Here is a 6000-nt window from a genome sequence, read left to right as displayed (position 1 = left end):
CATTCAAAATTACTGTAGAAGCGCCCGTTGCCAAGGCCACGCGAGTTTGATTCCTTCCTGTGGTGTTATTTTGTTTAATTTATTTGCTGATTAAGCGCTTGTATGGCATGTGATGGCATTTCTATTGGATCAGCTTGCCTTGACTTGTACACGCCAACCTTGACTCTGATGTGGCTAGCCACATCATATTAGTGAAACGGTGTGTTTTAGACGCGCCTCTTTGAGCCACAGAACCTGTGTTCGATCCAGTTTGGTAGCCATTGCCATTTTTTCAATTCATTTCATTATTTTCTTCATGTTTTACATTTTTATTTCATTTTGTGCATGATATTGTAAAAATCACCAAAAATAGCTTGATGATCCAAATCATTCCAGGTTTTTTTCTACATGATCATATGAATGTCTTCTATTTTTTGATGTGGATTTCTGAAATTGTGCATGGCTGGAATTTTAATTGTGCTAGACTAATTGAACATGTGTGCATTTGTGACATGCCTCATTCAAACTAATGTGAAATGCTCAATAATGATCCAATTGCCATGAAATTTTACATGCTAATTCCTAACATGTTGATGGATTTTTTAGGCTTGGTTGTGTATTTTTCTCATTTTTCATCTCTGTTTTATGCATGTGTTTGTATGGTGTGACAATGTATGTCACACAATTTGATGTTGATCTTATTCATTTTCATTGCCTTGCCAAATGAACTCCTCTGATTATGATTTTGGCATGGTGATTGTGTTTGATATGTTGTATGCACATAAAAAATTTCAGAATTGTTTGAGTCATTTCTGTTTTAATATGGAATTTTGATTCTTAATGACCAATTGTGTGCCTTGAATTTGTCTTTGTCTTCTCTTGCTCACTACATGACTTTGCTTGATGATTTTGACTTGGTCCTTTTTAGGACATGTTCTTGATTGAATGTAGTTGCTTCATGTTGAATATTGGTTGCTGTTTTGATTTTTTTTCTCCTCCTTTGACCCTAGCCTTGGTGCTAGGGGTTTGTACTCACATTTGAGCTTTGAATTTCAGGTTCAAGCATTCATCTCCATGATTGATGTTGCCTCATCATTTGAGCTTGGCTATTTTCTATGTTTGCTAACCTTTGGTTCTTTTGTAGGTCCTTTGGTGAATCACTTGAGTGTTTGCCTTATGGCTTACATGTTGTACATATTGGGATTGTCTGTCTGTTGTTATCTGTTAACTGTTGGTTGTTTGTCTGAACATAGTACTGATTGTTTAGCTTTTCTTACAAGTACTTTAGCCGCTTTAACTCATTATTTGAGTTGCTTTGCTTTGATTGTGGTTGGCATACCACTTAGGTAACTTCCTTAACTCCATGTAGTCTAGAAGACCTGTCATGTTATTTTGGCAGGCACCTGTCTGAAGCCCTCCTTAAGAGGCCATGTTCTTGCTTGTTTATCTTTGTGCCTTGTACATGTAAAGACCTCCTAAGTGAAGAGGCATTGGCAGATAGAAGGGATGTGCAATCCATCCCCTGCTATTCAGTTGAGTCTTTCATCTTGCTCGCACTACGTGCTGATGCATTTTGAATAAACACCCAAGATCCTTGTATATAGAGTCGGTCAAGTGGAGTAGAGTCCCACATTCTGGACTCCCACATTTTCATTGATTGAAGCTCACCCAGGGCCGGGTTAAGAGCTATGAGGTCTTACCCTCATTACCTTTTCATCTGCTTCACCCTAACTCTTAATGTTAGGGTTAAGAGCTCAAAACACCCATAACAGAACCGGCTTGTTTGTCGAGGTTGATTTGACCCCTTGACTAAAGCCCAACCTTGTATGAGCCACTTGTTTGCATATAATGGGTGTGCTTGCTCTCCTGTGCTAGCTTGCTTCCTGTGCGAGTTAGGTTATGTTAGATACCTCAACATAGGACCATGGTGGATTGCATGACAACTATTAGGCTCGAGTCAGTCTCCCTTTTAGTTTGTTATTTCCCGGTCTCTGGTTAGGAGAAATTTTCTCCCCTGTTAAGGGGAACTACGTTGCCCTGATCCTCATACCAGATGAGGTACGTAGGCAGGAGATCGTGCGAGATCTCTCCGGGCACCCTTTTTCTTTTTGTGTGTGTTTGCTTGACGGTTATTAGGCTCGAGTTCCAGACTCCCTATTAGCTTGTCTGTTTGATAACCTCTTGTGTGTGGGTGTGGAGTCTGATATAAGTCCAGCGATTGGCATTCAGTTTCCCGTTTGGGGTGTTTGTTTGTGTGGAGTCTGACGTAAGTCCAACGATTGGCAGTCGGTTTCCTTGTTTGTGTTTGTTGTTTGGAGTCGGACATAAGACCAGCCATTGGCAGTCTGTTTCCATTTGCGTGTTTGCTTTGACGTCTCAGCGTCTGTGCGTGTGTTTTGTTTCGGCGTGCGTTAGCCGAACTACGGTAGCTCTGATTCTCATTCCAGATGAGATACGTAGGCATAGGATGTGATATCCTAGCGAGCCCGTTTCCCGTTTCCCCAAACTACGTCGACTCTGATGTTTGTTTCTGACAAACTACGTAGGCCCAGGATGCGACATCCTGCCGAGTCTCCTTCCTCCATCTTCTTCCGCCTATTTTATTATTCCAGTGTGTGTGCATTCTTTGAGCAGTTTCTATCAGCAACCTTATTCTATTCCTTTCTGACCGTGGATCCCGTCGAGTACGACGGACGTGAGGGGTGCTAATACCTTCCCCTTGCGTAACCGACTCCCGATCCTTGTAATCTCCGGTCGTAAGACCATTTCCTTTCCAGGTTTACTTCGAGCGTTTCCTTTCCCTCCTTTGAGATAAATAACGCACGGTGGCGGCTCTGTTTGTTTGTTTTTCCCGCCGGTTGTTTTTCGCGGATGCGACAACGCCCAAAAAGGTTTAGCCTACACATTGTTCGGTAGAGGCGACAGCACTGGAGTAGCTACTCAGAGAGAGTTATTCTTCATGTACTCGATGGCTCAAAACAAGACCATCAATGTAGCTGCCTTTGCAGCAGACTACCTGGGGAGAGTCGGCCGAGCAAACTCCGGAGGCATTTCCGTGGGAGATATGATCACCCAAATTGCATTGCATTTTGGGTATCAGGCTGTTTTACTCGAGGACACACCAATCGCAGGTAATACAAAAATTGACATGCCTGCTCTAATTTCCCAAGGTATGATTGCGGTTGCCCCTACCTATTATTCCGTCCTCATTCATAAAAGGTTTATCATCACTCTGCCGAATTCGGACAGAGTGGCTATCACTGACTGTGCGAATTGGTTATATGTGAGTGCCGATCCCGATGCGGATGAAGGCCACGAAATTGACCACTTTAATGCAGGTGAGCACTTTGTAGATGACCAGGACGAAGGAAGAGAAGAAGAATATCCTCAAGCACCTCCTGAGCAGTTTGTTCCACAGCATCAGGAACCCACCCAACAGGCGGCGGGTTCATCATCTTGGTCAACTGACCAATGGAGCTGGGTACAGACCGAGATAGGTGACTTGAGGACTGAACAGCAAAGGCAAGGCATCGAGCAAGCCCGTCAGGGCGCGATGTTGGATGAGATGAGCAACATGATACGACAGTTGATGTTGCATTTCCCGCACCCTCCTCCTCAGTAGGACCCTGTGAGTTCCCTCCTCCGCGCTTGTTCATAATCATTGTGGACAATGTTGAGTTCAAGTGTGGGGGAGATTTTATGTCTTTTAGTTGTAATTTATTTTGTGTTATTTTTACTTTTTAATTTTGTATTGAATTTGTCTATTGAATGTACATTATGTTGCAAGTGTGTGTGTCAAGTTTGTGTTGACAGGTTGGAAAAGTAATGATCACAATTGAGAGTGGATGAAAGATCACACCACTCACCATGTCTTGTTGTGAAGAATCTCCCCAAAAAGTGACACTGCTGAAAGTAAAGATCGGACGCAACGTATACAACTTAACCGACACGAGTATCCTGCACACTCCGAAGTAAGAAAGCAATTGCACCAAATTAAGAAGCACTGCGGACCCTGTCAAAGCTGAACCAAACCAAGTGAGGCAAAAAAGGCCAAACACATTAATCATCATAAGCGTCATTCAGGTTTGTCTTTATCACTCTAAATTTGTGTAGACTCTCTGGGACTGTCACTGCATGATACACACACTGAGGCACGTTGTTTGTGATTAACCCCGAGCCTTTCTAGCCATCCCGCATTATTATATCCTTCGTTAACCCCCTTTGAGCCTATATCCATTTTTTGTTTAAAACACCATGAATGTAACCATTGGCCAAAAACACTTCCTCACCCTGTTCAGAGCCATGAGAATATATTCCAACTGTGTTGAAAAGCTAAGTTTGGGGTAAAAACCCCAAAAGCTCTCAAAGCCCTGGAAAGTGAAAAAAAACAAAACAAAAAGAAAAATTGATGAATCGAGAAAAATAAATAAAAATAAAAATCAAATACTCGACGATTCAAAAGAAAGAAGCACTGAAAAGGGCAGTCGGCAAAAAATTCAAGAAATAAAAAAAGAAAACCGAGGAAATAAAAGAAACAAACACATGATATAACATCGACTCTGAACCAAAAGCCCCTTGTTTTCCTTTTTGAATCCATACCCTAACCCAAGCCAAGCTACAACCCGAAAGACCTTAAAGAGTGTGTGTGTTGTGTGTAGGTGATGAGAAAAGAGAGACTATTCAAACTTGTGAGTGATATTGCATACTGTGAATTATGAGTGTAAACAGTTAACCCCGAGAGAATTGGTGAGAATGTGAAATAAGCTGACAGGTGAAATAGTGCTTTAAAGTGGAAGTGTGAATGATGACTTACGAGGATGGGTAGGACTTGTGGAAGGAAAAGAGAAGACGTTCGCGAATGATCTCAGCAGTGGTGGAAAGCATAAAGACTTCTGGGGAGTGATAATGAAACATTACTTGGGACAAGCAATGAGCTAAGTTTGGGGTTGTGATCAGTCACCATTTATAGTAAGTGTTCATTACTGATCCGACGCAAAACAGAGACATTTGATACACTGTGCAATCATTTAAGGTACAATTCGATTAGTTTTACTTCCGTTATTTTATTTAAGCATTTTTAATCTTTGTTATGTTTTACTTTGTTTATCTTGATTTTATGCGTGAGATAGCTGTGTTTTTGTCCGACAGATCTAGACAGAAGAACCGGAGAACTCAGAACACGATAGTGCGAGAGTCTGGCACGCAAAAGAGCAGAAAACCCCGGTACAAGAGGCCTGACACGGCCACCCGTGTCACCTGACACGGGCCGTGTCAGGGAAAGGGAAGCAAAAGAAAGAAAACAGTAGCCTGACACGGCCACCCGTGTCAGGCAGAAACAACAACCGTGTCATCCTTGCGATGGGCGTGTGAGCTTAAATAGTAGGATGACACGACCACCCGTGTCAGCTGACACGGGCCATGTCATCCCAAGCCCAAAATTTCCAGTTTTCTCGGGCTTTTCATTCTGCGGGCTTTTGAGAGACATCCTTGGACCTGTCCAACTGCTGCTGGGAACGTTCACTATAAAAAGAGGTCTTCTGCCAAAGAAAAAATCATCTTGGAATACAGCAAACCACAATATTGTGAAGCAATCAAGTATTACAGAGATCAAGGCATTTGGAGAGCTGAAGAGATTCATGAGCGGGAGCGATTGAAGATCAAAGTCATCCAATTACTTGTAATGTGTAATTTTTATCTTTAATTAGTTTTAAACAATATGAGTAGCTAAACCCCCCAATGCTAGGGGGTGTCCCTGATTTAGAACTGTAATGAATTTGAGTTTACATTTGCATTTATAATATTTTATTTACGGTAACCTTTTGATGTGTTTATTGCTTTCTCTTTCAGACCAATTGAGATTGATCTATGGTTATCACTTAGGCTGGACCGCCAGTGATAAGGTTTTCATCAGGTTATTCTGCAGTAGATATCACCTAGGACTAGGGATACCCTGTATGAACCAGAGCATTCTTGATATTATACAACTTAACTTCACCCTAATTGGCTATGGACATAGGAATT

This window comes from Lathyrus oleraceus, chromosome 5 (genome assembly GCF_024323335.1).
Source record: "Lathyrus oleraceus cultivar Zhongwan6 chromosome 5, CAAS_Psat_ZW6_1.0, whole genome shotgun sequence".
NCBI classification, from domain to species: domain Eukaryota; kingdom Viridiplantae; phylum Streptophyta; class Magnoliopsida; order Fabales; family Fabaceae; genus Lathyrus; species Lathyrus oleraceus.
Note: the sequence above shows the minus strand (reverse complement) of the source record.